Source organism: Haliotis rubra, unplaced genomic scaffold, assembly GCF_003918875.1.
Source record: "Haliotis rubra isolate DU_JTF1 unplaced genomic scaffold, ASM391887v1 Scf94, whole genome shotgun sequence".
In the NCBI taxonomy this organism is placed as follows: Eukaryota; Metazoa; Mollusca; class Gastropoda; order Lepetellida; family Haliotidae; genus Haliotis; species Haliotis rubra.
The window spans coordinates 400,531-420,087 of NW_025767679.1; positions in this window are offsets into that span (position 1 = coordinate 400,531).

A 19,557-nucleotide genomic window follows, 5' to 3' on the forward strand; every position below is an offset into this window, starting at 1 on the left:
ATGTGAGATAGATCGTTGCTTACGCTGTCAAATGTGGTCATCCTGGTCCAGATTCGATTATTTCATGGGGCTAAAACCTAATACCGTGTTTTCAAAGACAATGTTGAACCATTTGACAATTCACAATTCACAAAACGCCAACATTATATTTTGATGACTGAAAACACTTTTCACAGAATATGCTCTCTCCACTTTATTTTTTCAAGATGATTTTTGTGCGAGTGTCTAAATCATAAATAGTTAATGGCCCATGATTGGGTAACAAGTGTGCAAACTAAAATTGCTGAGTGGTCTGTCATTTCTAATCTCAGTTCACTGTTCATAATTATTTCAAAACAGTTCCCATATTTTTATATGAACAGATAAAATGAGTAAATGAGTGTGTATAGCTGCTGTGTGCATTTGTCCGTCGTGCTCAATTCTTCAGGTCGATTCACCATGGAAACAAAATGCGAAGATCAGTCTCCATGTTCCTTTCTAACAGTGAAGATTCGGGTTAAAACTGGTCTTCAGTAGCCCATGTCGTAAGTGACGACTAACGGGATCGGGTGGTCAGGCTCGCTGGCTTGGTTGACACATGTCACCGTATTCCAATTGCTTAGATTGATGCTCATGCTGTTGATCACTGGATTGTCTGGTCTAGACTCCATTATTATTATTATTTCAGTTATGACTAATAGAAACCTCCCTGCCAACTAAAAAAATCATTGTCTCTCTCTTAGGCTACACACTCAGGCTATGTGCAGAGTCTAGTATATCCTGTCTATGATGCACACCCTTTGGGATTCCTGGATAGTTCGGTGTTCAATGCCCATTCATTATCATAAGATTCTAATCATAGGGGTGTGCAGTACGGATGTTTTAACTGTGAACCTGCCAGATGGCTCGTTACGCATACTATTAATTACTGGTCTACTTAGTCCGGAGTTCAATATTTAGATGTCTCCATGACGAAACCAGCGTGTCTAAAGTCACGATCCAACATTTACGTCACCAAATCAAGTTTGTTTTAACCTAGTAATGAGTCAGTGAACTTGTCGGTTACTTTTAACCCAGACAAGCATAACTAAACTTCAAATAAAATTATGAAATATATAACAAAATATTTTACTAAATGAAAGTTTCTTGTGTTAATAGGACTCTGTAGGTTCACAATCAATAACTGTATGTGCCTCAAGAATGTTTTTAAAAATATGTTTTTGCAAAATCAAGCTGACGGAAAAACAATCTTTTAAATATTCCCGTCAATGCATGTCCCACTTTCCAGATAAATATCTGGTTTTGTGAGTTTAAATCATAACGAGTAGACGGCTAATAGCAGGTACCATATGTTCAAATCAGATTTATTTGATAAGCAATCTCTTTTTAATTCCCGGTTCATTTTTCATCGATGCTTCGAAATGGGGTCTATTTTTACATGACCATGTTATTCATTACGGAAGAATAGTTTAATTTGGTATATAAGAGCAGATGCGGTGTCTGGGTTTTAGCAGTGAATCAATAGCGATTTGAGGATGCTCTACTCATTATGCTGACATAAGCATTGTTGTAGTGTATATGTTCTTCCCATTGTCCTCGTGGGACCCATCAGAAGATTAGAGTTCTCCCATAGCGTCATCGCCTCATTACTTCCCTAGTCGTGGTCTTAGTAACTTGTGTCTTCAGTTTAGTTCTCAGTTGTTATTTTCAAGATTAAAATGTGGTTGTGAGGGTGCGCCCGTGCGTGCGTGCGTGCGTGTGTGTGCGTGTGTGTGTGCATCATAGAAAGTGTTTCGTTTGAATTTACATTACATACAACTTTCTATATATTTCACAGATATACTGGGAACAAAATTTAAGGGAACACCTGTATAAGAGGTGAGGTGAAATTGGGTTTAACGTCGTGCTTGAGAATATTTCGCTCATATGACGACGTGCATGCGTGTGTGTGTGTGTGTGTGTGTGTGTGTGTGTGTGTGTATGTGCGGCTGCTTGTACTAGCCCAGACTTAAGCTGGTTTTATAGTGCTCGCCCACTGAGATACCATGCCGCAGTGAAGCATAAATACCTCACTCAGACACATTATACTGACTCCGAGCCGACCAGTCCTTGTTGTACCCATTAATGCCGAGCGCCAGGCAGGGACCAACAAGTACCATATTTTAACGTCTTTTGGTATGACGCGGTCGGGGATCAAACCCGCAACCTTCCGCTCTCCGGGCGGACGCTGTAACCACTACACCAGGGAGGCGGTCACCTGTATAAGAAGACCAACTGAACAGTAAGTCGTGTATGTTTAAGACAAAGCTGGATTCAAACCTAATCAGCAATCCGAAACAAAACTTAGCAGACATAAAGAAAGCATGAAGGAGAACGTGGTATCGTTGAAGCATGATTTGCACGTGCATCACCACGGTATAAAACCTGTCAACTGTATGATGTCATCAGTGTATCGAAATGCCTCCAAAAGTCTATCTGACAAGAAATCAGTTATGGGAAGCTATTGGCATGGTACATGGTGGTAGATCTCAAAACGAGGTAGCACGTCAATTTGGGAAGTCGACAAGATCGCTTCATTACAACAATTGCACTTAGAAATCGGTTCGTGACAGCATCAGAAATTCAGAGACAATTCCGAACAACAACAGGAATACGAATTTCTTGCAGTACAGTGAGAAACAGACTGAAGTCTGCCCAGTCAAGGCGCCCATTCCGTGGAATTCCACTTACTGCGCAACACAAAAGGCTGAGACTTCAGTGGTCTCGACAGTTTGGGAATCGTGACAGGAGGCACTGGCGTTACACGATGTTTACCGACGAGTCAAGGTTCCTGTTGAGATTCACAGATGGTCGACAACGGGGTCAAGGCGAAGACGCGGGGAGCGCTATCATGACGTCAATGTCCAAGAGTATGACAGATACGGTGGTGGAAGTGTAATGGTGCGGGGTGAAAACATCGTATGACCACGGAACTGATCTTGTGATTGTCCAGGGACATTTGACAGGCCAGCGTTATTTGGACGAAATTTTAAGACCAGTAGTGATTCCATTCTCTCAAAGGATTGGTCGAAATTTTGAGTTCCAGGACGATAATGCTCGACCTCACACAGCAAGAGGTGCTTTGGATTTCCTGATGAGGCAGCAGATAAACAGTCTCCCTGGCCTGCCAAATCACCAGATCTCTCACCTATTGTACATTTGTGGGATGAATTGGGACGCAGGGTTCGAGGCAGACCACAGCCACCAGCAAACCATCAGGCACTCGGACAAATCCTCCAAGAAAATGGCGCCAAATTCCAAGGGCGACAATTCGCAATCTTATCTCAAGCATGTCCAGAAGATGCCAAGCATGCATTGATGGCCGCGGCAGCTGGGCCAGATACTGACTTTTGCCCACAGAATGTCAAAATGTGGTTCCAATCAATCACACCATGACCAAAAATCTTAGTGTTCCCTTAAATTTTGTTTCTAGTATATGTATATATAATCCATGATCGAAAATCATATTGTTTTTCATATTTTGACAGAAATATCTCTAGGTATGGGTATTAAAATCCTTACTAAATACAATCAGCTTATTATTCTTTTACATCGATCCGTTTATATATATATATGAAATTGGTGAGATTACCGAGTGTAGGAGAGAGTTGGAGAGTATAATATCGAAAATATCTAAAACCGCATCCAGTGTTTTTCCCTGACCAAGCTATTTGTTTTTATGAACATAGTGACATACTCATGTACATGACATGTTGTGTAACTGTTCCTTCACGAAAGGTATCTGTATCCTTTCATTTGCTCTTCGTAATATATCGCATGACGTTACTTGGGCCACCCGGGAAACACACTAACGATCCTACGTTTCAAGCAGGTACCAAACCGATTCCTCAGCATAAGGTCAATGCTATATGTCGATATGTCTAGAAGATACGTGACAGTGTCGTTACATATGAAAATACAGAAGGGCTGTGCTACCATTTCTTTCCATCCTCGTCCCAATGTACTTGGTAGGTGAGTCGATTTTTTGTTTGAAAGGGCAATGACACTTTTGGTCCATTACTCCAAACATACAGTAATGGGACCTCGATGTGTCCATCTTCATAAAGCAATTACCCCACATTACCATTGACACGAATTGACACATAAGGTTACTTCACCGAGTCCTCTAACAAAGTAATGAGTCAATCATCATGTTGTCTGCCTTTTTGGTGTTGACCGTTGATTCACAGGTATGTACTCATTTCTCTAATCGAGATGAATGAACTCCTTTAGAACGCAGTCCTCTTGACAGTGATTACGCCATTGCCGTGAAGTTTCTTGACTCAATTAAATCGCTTTTGTGACCCGTTACAATGTTACAATGCGACAAGTATCATTAGAAATACAACACATTATAACCAAGACGTGTTCCAGAATTCCCTAAACATGTTATGAACCATTTAATGTTGGAGAACTGTTGATGAAATTATAGTAATATTTGTACTTGTGGAGATTAATTTCTATTCAATCGAATCAAATTTTGTTAAACTATCCGATCGCCAATAAGTTGCAAGCATTTCACGAGGACAATGCCCCATAATATACTCTGATTCTGTATATACCTTAATGTCTACATGATAGTTTCATTTTCTTGTAACAATCGATAATGCTTGAAAGGATCCTAAACAGAGATTATATCTACACTTCCTTCTTGTAATTCACCATTCATGAAAATGCCCAAACACCAATGATAATTACATATCTAATACAGGGAGGCATCTGAACCAACATGAACGTCTTCAAACTGACATCATTTACCTCTACAAAATGTCCGAAGATTATCAAGACGTCGTATAATGACACAACCATCGGAATTAAATACAACTATCCATTATTTTGGGGGATTTATACCATGGAGGTTGGTTTGTTATGTCTGCAACTTCAACAATATAATACGTTTGTGATTCCCCTGTTCACACAAAAACATCTCACACGATGGTAATTATATCAGATGACATTATGTTTCGTTAGTCTGCCGATAATCGTTTGACATTTCTTTAAGGTATATCCATCGTCCCTATTTATAAATGGTTTAATTGTCTGCAATACAAGAAATGTCTCGTTGGGTCCCCTGTCAATAATTTTCTTTGAAGTTGATTGAACGTTTCAGCTATATGGTATGTATTCAGAATTGAAATTGCCCAAAGGATAAATATTCTTCGGGATTCAGAAATATTCTTGGATAGGCTTCTGACCTACAGTCCTACTGTTCATTAGGTACATGTGAGTGAGTTTAGTTTTACGCCGCTTTGGCAATATTCCAGCAATATCATGGTGTGGACATCAGAAGTGGGTTTCACACACTGTATCCATGTGGGGAATCGAACCAGGGACGAACCCGATGAACGGACGCTTTGACCGCTCCAAAACTTCACTGGAATTGTGAACAGCATAAATCTTGTAAGCGTGTTTCATGATATCCTGCTTACCAGACTAATCAATATTTGAAAGCAGGAGGAACGATCAACGCCATCGTTTTTGGATGAGATGCTATCAGACTGACCATTGGATGCAGTACAGTTGACTCTTGTGAGAAGAATAAGGGACTGAGGGCATATTATACTAGATGTTTCGACACAGAGATTAAAACTACATCATTCAAAACATGAACATATATTTGAAGTAGATTCAGTTATAAAGATTTCAATTGATGTGTACAGAGGCGAATTTGTTTAAGATCTCCATGAGGTCAAGCTTTCGACATTTTGACAAAGCGTAAAGAAGAATTTTTGCTGTTCCATTCCGTTATTTCAACCACAATGTAAGGCAAAATACATCGTTTTATTGAACAGGCAAAACAGAACAAATCAAATCCGTATGCTTGAAAGAAGTTGTATTATTAATGTGCTATGTTACACAATACATCGTAATCTAGTGACCGAAAGAAATATACTTTGAATATTGTCTGTACACCATTTTATCTCTATAAAAAGACCTTTGTGCGAGTATGTGTAGGATAAACAGTGCACGGCGCATTAATGGGTAACATATGCTCGAATCGAATTTGCTAAGTGATCGGTCATGTCTGATCCTTATTCATTTTTCATAAATACTTCAAACATAGTTCAAACATTTTTATATGAATAGGCTGTCCATTCAAAAAGAGTGAGTTTTGATTCTACCCTCTAAGCGCTATTCCAGGAATATTACGGCAGGGGACCCCAGAAATAGGCATCGCTCATTGTTATTCCAAGAATCACCTGTTTGGTCACTATATAGAAAAAAAGCTGTCCCGATTGTCCACATGGGGAGATCAGAAATCTCCCCTCCTCATCATAGGGTCATTCGTATTCTAATCATCGGAGGAGATTGCTACTTCATGCCTGTTCACACCTGGTAAACAGGATTTTTCCATTGCCTTTTTCAGCACTTCCTAACTTGTTTTGGCGTCTTTCTATAATACTTAATCCGAAATGAGTGTTCAACAGTGGTAAAAAGGTTACAATTTGTCATGATGGAAGCATTTCATGTTGAACTGAGTAATTAATCCTGTAACTCGAAAGAGTTTTTTTTGGTGTAGATGCATGTGTCTATAATATTGAATTGGATGACCTAACGTTGTAACCAAAGTGAAAGATGATGCAACAATGTCCCGGCTCACTGCATGTCATCCAATCCTCGACTTCACCAACCTTATCGAAGAGCTTCGATCCTCTTCAGACAACCGTCAGAATGAAGAGGGACAAAGAGACTAGCATGGAGTTCCTGTCCTTTCCTGAATGTGCCCTCACAGAAACACTCATGGGCGACCACACCATATTTTTCAGATTCGGAATATCCTCTCTAAAGTGATTTATAATTACACAACTGAACTGTGGGTGATTATCCTCGGGAATCATTGTGGCAACACATCCCAAAGGGGTAAGCATCTGAAAAGTTTCAAAGAGTTCTCAGTGAGAGTTGCCTGAGTGTTTGATGAAGGTCAGTACTGTTGCAAAACCTCATGATCTTTTGGACGATGTAATTTGCTGAGCAAGGGTGTAACTGCTTCAAAGCATAGTTGAATGATGGTATCACGGAGTGGTAACCGATACACAATGCCACTATTAGGATCAAAGAAAACAGAAGAGTTACTGAACAGGGGAAAGGAATCAAATTAGTTTTGCATGAAAAGTCTGGAATCACGTCAGACTAGTTCAATATTTGTGTTGAGGTTGCAGTGGCTGGTTGTCTCGTCTATGTAAAATATGCATGCACGCTAATTTCGACTTTTCATTTAGTTTAATATGAATAAGCTTCAACGATTGCAAACGAAAACGCAAACGCGAAAATGAACAGTGAGATCTGTCCACAGGGGTAACGTTACGAAATGAAACTTTTTTGGCAGGTAAGTGGAACGATTTTTTCCTCAGATGTTATCTGAACACAGCCAGTTTGTTTTATGGCGGCACATAAGTATCTGTCTCACAACAATGCATGTGGTAGCTCTTTCCATTCGTGGTGGTTAGACAGCGCCCCTTTGCACATTTCTGCGGTACCCGACCGACAATGTTAGCCTACGGTGCGACAGCAGAATACGACGGTACGATAGCAAGGCTTTGTGTTTCACGAACAGTACGCCATTTTTCAACAACGCAACAAAATGGGGCAAGAGTGAGCCCACCACAATACGACAGCACGGCAATGTGAACTGGTGGCAACATCGACAGCAAGCCAGTCTTAGTTGAAACGTTAACGTCATGTTATGATTGCAGGCTGGTGCGGACGACAGTAAAAAGGACAGTAGCGTGTTAACGTACACTGACACTAGTGTACTATACTACGACATCACGTTAACGAGAACTCCACGCTGAAATACAACAGCAATGTTAAAATGAAATCTCTGTACCCAAAGCTTAAACTAAAGACCGGCATGTGAGTGTGAACCGATTTGTGTCATCATGTCCTGTCAGATGGATCGTTGCTTATGCTGTCAAATATGGTCATCCTGGTCCAGATTCTATTATTTACATGGTGTTAAACCTAATGCCATGTTTTCAAAGACAATGAAAAGTTAAACTACAATGTAAATGAGACAACACACACGCACACGCACACGCACACGCACACGCACAAAATGTTGAACCATTTGCCAATTCACAAAACACAACATTATATTTTGATAACTGAAAACACTTTCCTTAGAATAACCTCTCTCCACTTATGTTTTCAAGATGATTTTTGTGCAAGTGTGTAAATCATAAATAGTTTATGGCCCATTATTGGGTAACAAGTGTTCAAACTAAATTTGCTGAGTGATCTGTCATTTATAATCTCTGTTAATTTTATATAAATACTTCAGAACATTTCCCATATTTTTATATGAACAGTTAAACTGACTGACTGACTGAGTTTGGTTTTACGCCGCTTTTAGCAATATTCCAGCAACATCACGGCGGGGACACTAGAAATGGGCTTCACACATTGTGTACATGTGGGGATTCGAACCCGGGTCTTCGGCGTGACGAGCCGACGCTTTAACCATTAGGCTACCCCACCGCCCAATGAACAGTTAAAATGAGTAAATGAGTGTGTATAGTTGTACACCGCTTTTAGCAATATTCCAGTAATATTATGTCCGGGGACACCAGAACTAGGCTTAGTTTAAGTTTAAGGCAGAGACTATGAATAGGAGGGGTGAATTATCTGTCCGTTAAGAATACCCAGTAGGTCATTTTAGAGATTATGACCAAAACAAAATTAACAGCAAAGAAGTTTTCCCCATTGCTGACTTCGGGCACTAACACGTATTCTAGATACATATATGGCAACTGAAATTTGAACTTTGAAATTGTTATATTACTTACATACTTTTATTTGTTCATTCCTAGTATGTGAATGTTCTCTTTTCATGTTATGTATACTGAAATAACCGGGCGAGTATAATTTGTGAAACACTTCCTTTAAAGGGCTCGCGTCTCACCCTAGTGAAACACAAGTAATTACTGTTATATGAAACTATTGTTTATAAAGGACAAGGTATGATAAGGGTGGTTTTTTGGCCCACAAACCGAATTGGCTGAACACATGTTATTTGTTTAGAGACAAGGTGGCTTTGCATAAAAAAGCTATTTTTTAAATGATCTGAGGCCATAATTTCAATGCAGAGGGGCCAAAAATGGGTTTTATCAGTTCCCATGAAAAAATAACAAGAAATCTGAAATATCAGTGTGCCATAATGACTTATATACAACTATCAGTTTATTTACATACACACAGTATCAGTTTTGCAACAGGTATTCATGAAGAAGAAACATGTCAACATCAATCACAAGGTTTTAACTTCAAGGGGCCCAATTAGGGTTGCAATACATTGTGGACAGTAATTCAATTACTTGCCAATTGATTACAAAAAGCACATTATTGACAACTTTCTTTGCAAACATAAACTATAGGTCAATTTTACAACATGTACTTATGATAACCAATCATGTCCCACGAAAAATCACAGGGGGCCCATTTTAGGTCTAATTACATTTTGGGCACAGCTTGATTTTAACAAGTAAGTGTTAAAAGTCAGTATTCACAACCGGTTTTAGCAAATATACAGTAAACATCTCATTCACAACATGTTATTACAATAACCAATCATGTTGCACTAAAAATCACAGGTCTTGACCTCAAAGGGGCCTATTTCAGGTGAAATTACATTCTTGGCACAGCTTGATTTGGACACCAAGTAAGTGTTTAAAGTCAGTATTCAAAAATCTTCAAAAAGTCATTATTCACAACTCATTCACTGCAAATATATATAAAACATCCACTTTCACTCTTCATCCACATGGTCATCAATCTCTGAATCAGTTTCTGAATCACTGTCAAGAACTGCAGCATTCAACCGTGTATCACTAGAGTTGCTGGAAACAGGCATATTGTCTTGGTTTCTGCCATACCCAGATCTTCTCTCAACTGAAAAACAGATGACTTTATATCAAAAGAAAATCCTGTTTTAAAACTTTGATATTATAAATCTATACAAGGGTAACATTACTTATTTATTTTCAAATGTCAGTAGTCTGGCCTTAAGGCTTATGCAGATTTAATCACCACTGAGACATCAGTATTTCTGAAATTCTGTCACATTAAATAAGAAAATTGAAGAAAAAAATATTGGTTATTTGTTAGCACTCACATTATTCTTACCTTCCACCTCAAGTTTTAAGTTGTCATCTGCATGAAATGAAATCAGTCCAAGCAAATTTCTCTTATCTGAAAACAAATATTTGAAATCATAAAAGAATTATCATTATGTTCAAGAAATTGGTGCTTTGTAATTTTTCTAATGCTAAACATGTCAATAGGATAGTTATATAGGGAAGGGAATTGACCTCCAAAAGCATAATCAATTGTTGAGGCCACTTTTTGATCAATTATAGATATAAGATAAAAACAAGTGTTAGAGCACTTGAAAACAAAGGTAATCAGTCCTCAGTTTTAATATGACAATTGAAACCAATAGTCATTCATTCTGTAAACATATTTTTAAGAAGAAATAGTGAACGCTTTAATTGATTATGTGATTTGGTTATCGGTAATTGACTGGCAGCCCACAAAATATCCAAAAAGTAATTATTTGTTTGATCAGTGCACCACTAATTAACAGCTCTGGACAGTTTGTAAATATTTACTTACAGAAATTACCATACTAACATTTTGAAACAATGCTTACCTTCTACAGGTTCTTTATTGTGTGGGAACAAAGTGGAAAAGTCAGTGTCTTCAGGCTTAAACAAGATTTACATGATGTTAATTCAAGTTTGTTTGAACAGTGTAACTTACATTACCAAACTTAAGAATTTTTTTTTACAAAATTTGTATTTCATGTGCACAAGTTTTGTCAGCCAATTTACAATGTTTAACTTAACTTTTGAAGAAAGAAAAGAAGAAAAGAAAAAAACAATTAGGATTTGAACCTGAATGTCTGATAACAGAAAAAAATGAGAAGCCATCACTGTAACCACTAGGCTACAGATTCTACTGTTATTATTTGTCACTTTAAGCTTATATATACACTTTGCAACAATGTGTCACTTGACGTCTGCTTGCTTTTCATAATCTGCTAGACCTTGATACAATGTTCTTATTCTAACAATATTAAATGTAGCCTGATATATCCTAGAAAACATCAAGGTACATTATTTTTGTTAAAATGTGTATGTTTATACACTGTTACATCCAGGGGAATGCCAGTGTTATTTGACAGTGACAGGTGACACAGAGGGGTTTGCTAAACAGATGATAGAACAAATATCATAAAATTCTAGCATAATTACAAAGATTCTCACCTTTAGAATGCTGCCTGATCATATTTTGAAAAATCTTCTGATGTCTTCTTATTTTTCCAGCAGTGATCAACAGGGTCTCCAAAAAACTACCCTTGTTTACCTCAAAGTAATCAGCCTTGAGAGTCCCTTACGATATTGAAATTGTTTAATAAACATGTTTGATAAGTTCATTTTAGTGCTCTAAAACATTCAAAATAGTAATGAATCATGGTATAGTTGTGTAAATGTGACGGATAGTTTTCAGAGATATTACTTTACGCCAATGTTTATTTTTGAGATGTTGTATGGGGCAATTTCATACAACAGAAAAAATGTACTTTTTTAAACATTTTGATATGAGCAAAAGCGTGACCCACCACAATTTTTTAGGAGTGCATTCTAATTTACTCTCTTCATGTGTGGTGAAAAAATTGGGATGGGTCAAGCTTTTGCTCACACTTTTTTATCACTCTGAAAATATGAAAATGCAGGTTTTTCGAAGATATTGTAAAATAGGTTAACTTTGAGGTCTTCAAAGAGGGAAAAAACAGCACTAAAACATATAAAAAAAACATATGTAGGTAATTTCAACAATTCATTTAGCATTTTTTATGCTAAAATTATCATGTTGTAGAACTTTGAATATCATGAAATTTTGTGGGCCAATAAGGGCCTTTATCATACCTTGTCCTTTCATGAATTCATTACCTACATCTCAAAGCAAGGTGAACAAGAAGAAATACAACACTATGTTGTTGTGTTTTAGAATTCAACCCCGAAATTAACATGAACACACCGTTTGACCTTGATTACAAAAAGCTCCAAATGAACAAAATGCGTCTTGTCAAAAAGGGACATCTTGACGGCAGTGTTCCACGATACATGTGTATGTAACTTGATACAAATTGAACATGACTGCATCCTGTGGCATGGCAGGCAGTGGCTGGAAAGAAGCACAGTGCCCTAATCTGAAGGGTTCGATGAGACATAATCAACAGGGTCATCAGTCGCGATCATCCGAGGAATCGGGTTCCCTTGGGCATAAAAGGCTAAAGAGAGGTAAAATTATCGGAAAGTATCACTTAAACTCAACGCAGCCACCAGTTCAGTTAACAGCATGAGGTCACGATGATGTTTTCTGACAATGGGTGCCTATAAACAGACAGCAGTTTCGGGAACCTCTTGTCAGTGTTCTCTCACAAACATAAACATGAGCGAACGGATAATATTTTCTGAGGCGGAATCGTAAGTGATTGAGAAAAACAGTTTTGTAGAGATTGTGACCACACCTACCTGAAGGGAAACATCGGGAAAGTTTCGAAGGTTTACAGACAGCTTTGTTGCCAAGCAAGGATGTAACTGCATCAGATCATAGTTGAATGGCGTCAAGAGGTATCACGGAACTGTAACCGATACACAACGTCACTATTGGGATCAAAGAAAACAGGAGAGTTACCAGACAGAGGAAGGAATCAAATTAGTTTGGTGTGAAAAGTCTGGAATAGTACACATCACGCCAGACAAATTCGATATTTCATGTTGGAGGTCGTCAGTGCTGTTTGTCTCTTCAGTGTGAGATATGTGTGCTCGCCAATTGCGAAATTTCATCTAATTAGGTCTGAAAAAACTTCAAAAGTTAGCAGACACAAACAAGAAAATGTACGAGTGAGCTCTGGCCGAAGTAGAGTAATATTAATAATCTGAAATACTACCTCGCCTCATTAACTAGGAAGGAGACTAACGGGATTGACTGACACCTGTCCTCCCAATTTGCGTAGATCGATGTTCAAGCTGTTGATCAGTGGATTGTCTTGACCAGACTCGATTATTTACAGACCGCCCCCATATAGCTGGAATATTGCTGAGTGGTGTTAAACTAAATTCACTCACTCATTAAATAGGACGTTTATGTTTTTGATTTTATCATATCTCAAGACAAATTTGACATCACATTTCGTTGCATGATGGTTGACAGGATCTGTCTCACAGAGAGGCATGTGGCATTTTTTTCGATTTTCTTTTTAGGATTCGATAACAGTGTCAGCATGTAATTGCTTATTTCTTCGGTCCCGAAAGTACAACAGAAGCACGCGACGGTACATTAGCATGACAAATTGGGCCGCGAAACAATAGGCAACAGTACGACATCACAGCATAGTTGAGGACCACACCACGGCAAGAGTACACCAACACTTCAACAGTCAGATATCATTTATACACCGTATGAGCACAATAATGCTGACGTCTGTTTTATCAATTCCAGATGAAGTGAAGCCGATCCATAGAGAATTTTGAATGCGAAAATAGTATTTATCCCTTCGGCAGTTTCAGTTCTGAATACATACCATATAGCTGAAACGTTCCATCCACTTCGAGGGACAATATTAACGGGCACCCTGCGAGACATTCATTGTACTGCAGACAATAAAATCATTCGTATATGACACAGCGGGTATGCTCAAAGGAAATGTCAAACGATTATCGAAAGATAATGACACATGACATTCTTTGACATAATTCCATCATACGCGATACAATGTTTGTGTTGGAACAGGGGAATCACATAAGTCTTATATTGTTGAAGATGCAGACCTAACAAATCTTCCCTTATATACATCCATGGTTTAAAGCTCAGTGTAATTCCAACAGATGATGGATAGTCGTGTTTAATTCCGATGATGATAAATGATTGTGTCAATATACCAAGTCTTGATACTCTTCGGATATTATTTGGAAGAAAATATGTCAATTTGAAGACGTTAATGCCTCATGGAGGACGAGATGAGTCTCTGTGCGTAATTATCACTGACGTGGAGACAAAAATTGATGAAGGTGAATTACAAGGAGGATGTTTAGATATTTTCAGTGTCGTTGATTCTTTCAGGCATTAACGAGAGTAACAAGCAATTGATATCATGTAGTCATATCGATACATGGGCATTTACAAAATATTTAATGAGGGTATATATGGTTGTGTGTGGTCCTGTGCATAGAGTTCAGGTCAGAAATCAGTTGAAGTTAAGCAACGTTGGTCGCGGATAGTCCTTACATGGGTGACCGTGTTTGGCATCTTGGCTCCAGAGAGTTTCTAGGATTTCAGTCCTGCCCCACATGTGATACATATGGTTTCATCATAGGCAAGTGAGTTTGCTCAAAATTGCCCCTGTTCACACAGGAAGGTATGTCATGTGACTATTAACCTTTTAGCGCCTCACATGTAGCTTGGGTTATCCCATAGGGGCGCGGTTTGCTTAGAAACAGCGTTAGAAAGACATATAGGTGTATAGACCCAACCCTATTGCAATATAAAAGGAAAAGGTATGTAACGACGAAATCACCCCCTCCTCAATCAAAGTTAGATTTCATTACGTAAAATACTTGTAAGGGCCCACAGAGGACTATGGATCGAAAGCTTGATGATTTCCCTACAACTTATAATTAATGGTCACAATCGGATCATTATTTCAAAAGTTATACACCACGATTCACCGAAAACAGCTACTTCCACAATTCCAAGCCAAAATCATGGATCAGCCAAAACAGCGAAAATTCAGCTTTTAAATTCGTTTATTAATTTCAGCCACATTGACAGCACCTAGAGGGTGAAACGATCGGCAGCTTCATTCCACGGGTCTAAAAACTTATTGGAACATCTACATGTCATTTCCTCGACAGTAGGCAGGCATTTTCATCGGCAATCATACTCACTTGTCTGCCTGACCTTGACATTCAAGTGACCTGAATCCGATTGGTGGAAAAGGAAATATACTGTAAGATTTCGTCTGTTTGCTAATGGGCGCGAAATATGAACTTTGCAATCTTCTTTATATTTTGGATGATGTACAGAACAGTACATTGGTAAGAATAATATAGAGGTTAAATATTTATATGCATAATTTCCTAAAAATGAATCACTTTTATATATTTTATGTTATAGACCAACTATTCACATGTCATTTTTAGCAAAATTAGAAATAGGAATTGTCAAACTTATTTGGCAAATAGATTTGCATTAAACAAATATTCAAAAACGAAATATTTTACAAATATTTGATAATGTCGAATATTTGAAACACTACGCATCGCCACATGGTCTAAAGTAATGTCAGGTCGTGTAATAGGAAGAGCCAGAGCAACCAAACGAAAGGGTTACAAATACCTATCGCTAATGATTAGTTACACATCGAATCATCGGGAAATAGAATTTACTTTCCACATTTTTACGTGAAAATGTCACTTTGTAAATAGCAACAGTGAACAGCAAGAAATACTTTAAAAATAATTGACGGTTAAATGTACGGAAATAAATACAAGTAGTGTATAATTCCAGATCAGTTGTGTATGAAGAAGCACAGAACAGAAATAAGGCTGTAAAACAACCGGAGCTATCGGATTAACGTACGTTTGCAGAATGACATTTCGCTGTAGCATCTTTTGTGAGGGTGGGTTGAAAGTATAAATAACCTTTTCCTGATTCAAGACAAATCTTATGGATAACAACTTCTTGATTTATTTTTCACAACGTTTCTTTTCCTGATAGAGTATATCTTGTTTTACCGCACAGGCACAATCGAACTTAACAGTTAAATGGTCAGTGCAGACGTTTCTTTCGAAAGTGAGAAGGAGATAGGGTCCATGCAGGTAGCTAAAGTACTGTAAGTCCCCATGGACCCTAGTATGGTGATCAGCCTTTAGCTGTTGGCGATTTATAGCCTGGTTATATATTGTCTTTTATAGTTAAACTGTCATAGATTTATTACTAGTTTTAAATTATATCTGTGATAACCTAGTTGTTTCACTGTCCTTTGTTGACACATGTTGATAATTTATTTTAATTATTATAAATCTACAACTTGATTTAGTCACGATACGGCTGAAATATTGCCAATGTGACTTTAAATTTTAACTCACTCACTCACTCTGAGGTAAGTTAAAGCTCATTATTAAGGTTTGTCTGGTCCAGGCTCGACATGCAACAACACATGCATCATCAGTATCACTTCTTGCCTGTTTCCGACTTTTAGAAGGAACATTAAATCACATAATGTGACAAATAATGATTTGTTTGCAATGATCACGACTCATCTCATTACATATCGAGTCATTGAAGTGGATGAAGCACGGTGAATGTCAGAGCTCCAGATGTTCTTTTGACAAGTATTACAGGACGTGAAATACCATATTCCGCTGAAATCCGTGCAGAATATTGCCATGTAGAACTAATTCGTTTCTTGTATCTATTCAATTTAAATAAGACGAGCGTTGCTATTGTTTTATATGGGAAATAAATGATAATGAGAACTGACTAGAGGTGCTTCCACCACTAGAGTAGCAATGAGGCAACGGTACTTTAGGGAGTTCTCCAATCTCCTGATGGGTCCCACGTGGACAATAGGAAGAACATCAACGCTTATATCATTCACAACGCATTGATATGAGGATCCTCAAATCGCTATTGATTCACTCTCACAATGAACAATCTCTGTTGGGAGCCAGACACAGACGCTTACGCTTATCTTATATCAGAAACCTAACCTTTCTTCCGGGAAGAATAACCTGCTTATGTTAAAATAGACACCATGTTGAGGAATCATTTTGAAAGTTAGATTTGAATTAACTTAAAATTTATGATCTACCTTTACAAAAGTAGTTTGTGTTTATGTTGAAAATAGGAAATTCATACATACCATGACGCGGATTTAAGACAATCCTATTATCAAGTTATGGACAGGGAATGTTAAAGGGAAATATTTTAAGTTACTTAAACATATGTATAACACTGTTAAAGCTTGTGTATCTTTACAAGGTGGGAATTCAGTCCTCTTTGATTGTAAGTATGTTAGGCAGGGTTGTCAGTTATCCCCATTTTTGTTTCCCTTCTTTATCAACGATATGGTTGAGCTTTTATCTTGTGGTGATCAGCGTTGTATTGATATTGACCTACTTAATTTGTTTATCTTGTTATTTGTGGATGACATTGTTATGTTTGATAGCACAGTGAAGGGGTTACAGACAAGGATAAATAAACTAACGGATTGTTATAATCTATGGCAACTAAAAGTTAGCATTGATCAAAATAAAGTTTTTTTATTTAGTAAAGGTGGACGATTAAAGAAATATGAAAAGTTTTTTTTCTAAATAATGATAGTCTAGAAATTGTATCTTCCTACAAATATCTAGGCCTACATCTAACAAGTTCTGGATCCTGGTTTCAAGCCCAAAAGGTTCTTTCACAACAAGCTATTAAAGTACTATATTTGTTAAAATCTAAGATTTCTAATTTCCATAATATACCTCTTAATGTTTTGCTTCATATTTTTTATGGGAAAGTTCTTCCTGTGTTGTCATATGGTGCAGAGATCTGGGGTTTCCATCCAGCACCTAATATTGAGCAAGTCCATGATAAGTTCTGTAAAGAGTGTTTGTACCTTAGTAGGTTTGTTCCAAATATTACAGCTAGAGGAAAATATTGGAAAATATTAATTAAAAGTGAACAAGTATGTAAAGACAATTAAATGTTGGTCTAGATTATTAAGTCAGCATCATAATCCTATACTTACGCATTTATACAGCTATCAATTCAAATTAGCAGAAAAGGGTATAGAATGCTGGGCTCTTAAGGTAAAAAATATGTTGTATCAAAGCGGCTTTGGATATGTTTGGATAGTTCAAAATATAGAGTTATATCCTAACTATATAAATAACTTTACACAGAGATGCATTGATACTGATGGTCAAATGTGGATAGAGAATTTACATAAATATTCAAAGTTAGACTTTTATCGCAATGTAAAATTATCTATGTCATTCGAGCTGTATTCAGATGTAGCAGTCATGGATTAATGATTGAAGAAGGTAGAAAATAAAATATTCCAACATTAGAAAGGTTGTGTCCTGTATGTATCATACCAAGACAGGAAAACGAGTATCACCATATTTTTATTGTGCTGTTTATGATAGGTTAAGATTTGAAATACTACCTAGATATATTCTGTTTAAATTTAGTAATCCATTTATTATTAACAAGCTTGCCACGTACATATTTCTCGGTTTAGAAAAACGTGCAAAGCTGCTGGGTATTAGATACTACAATTGATGTGTAGTTCCATTCAATGTACTGGTGCTCATTGCTCATTGTTCACTTACATATGTTTCGTGATGTATATGTGATAGGGGCCGGTGGCCTAATTACGGAAATAAAACTGATCTGAATAACTAGTTCAAAACAAGCATCTGTCAATCACGAAATGGGGAGATCGTAATTTTGTATACACTTGTTACTTTACTACCAGTCGTGTCGTGACGATTTCTACTCGGACCTGAACCAGGTAGACTAGTGCTTGATATAGTGCAGCGATCCATCCTTTAGGCTCACAGTTAAACAGTTCGCACTTTGTTCCACGTAAATAGGCTCTTATGATAAGCAGATGGTAATGAGCGGCCATTTGTCCATAAATCCAAAGGATATGCATCACATATAGCATATAATGGATCGTGTGTGTAGCCTGCGCCTATACGAGAGAGCCAATGAGTTATGGAGTTGTCAGGGATGAACGGGTGTCTATTTCAATCGTGCTGACACATAATGAAACGGAATATACAAAATGGTCTTCGTGTTTTGCAGCCATGGTGAACTGACCTGAGGTCGTGTGTGTGACAGGCAAATGCCCTCAGCACTGGGCTATCGTCGCCCCTCGAGATTTTAAACCTGGCTGAGGTAGCAACTATGTCACGAGTGTTTGTTCCACAGAGAAATAATAATATCTCTTCAAGGAAAATTCGACATTACGCACAAAATGGACAGTAAAAAGAAAGAAGGGACTATCCGTTTAAAACATGTCCAAAGTGCTGTCTTGTGGTATTTTCTCACAGTATATCCTGCTGCAGTCGAAAACAAATTCCGAGTTTGGGTTGTGAGACGGATTCTTATGAGCCGCAGAAAACTGACTGTCGAATTTGATTTGAGTTCTGATAACATCTGAGGTAAAAATCGTTCCACTTACCTGCCAAGAAAGTATTGTTCATTTTCGCACTTGCGTTTGCAACCTTTTGAAGCTTATTCAGATTAAACTAAATGAAAAGTAGAAATTGGCGTGCACACATATTTCACATTGACGAGACAAACAGCTCCATGCTAGTCTCTTTGTGGGTCTGCTTTTTCAGAACAATTCATCAGAATTTCATGCTGACTTGTCATCAGCTGTTGTCATCAGCCGTTGTCATCATTGATTTTCAGGCACCCATTCATCTAATTTGCAACGATCGTTTTTTCCTTCTTCACTCAACAGAATTTCAA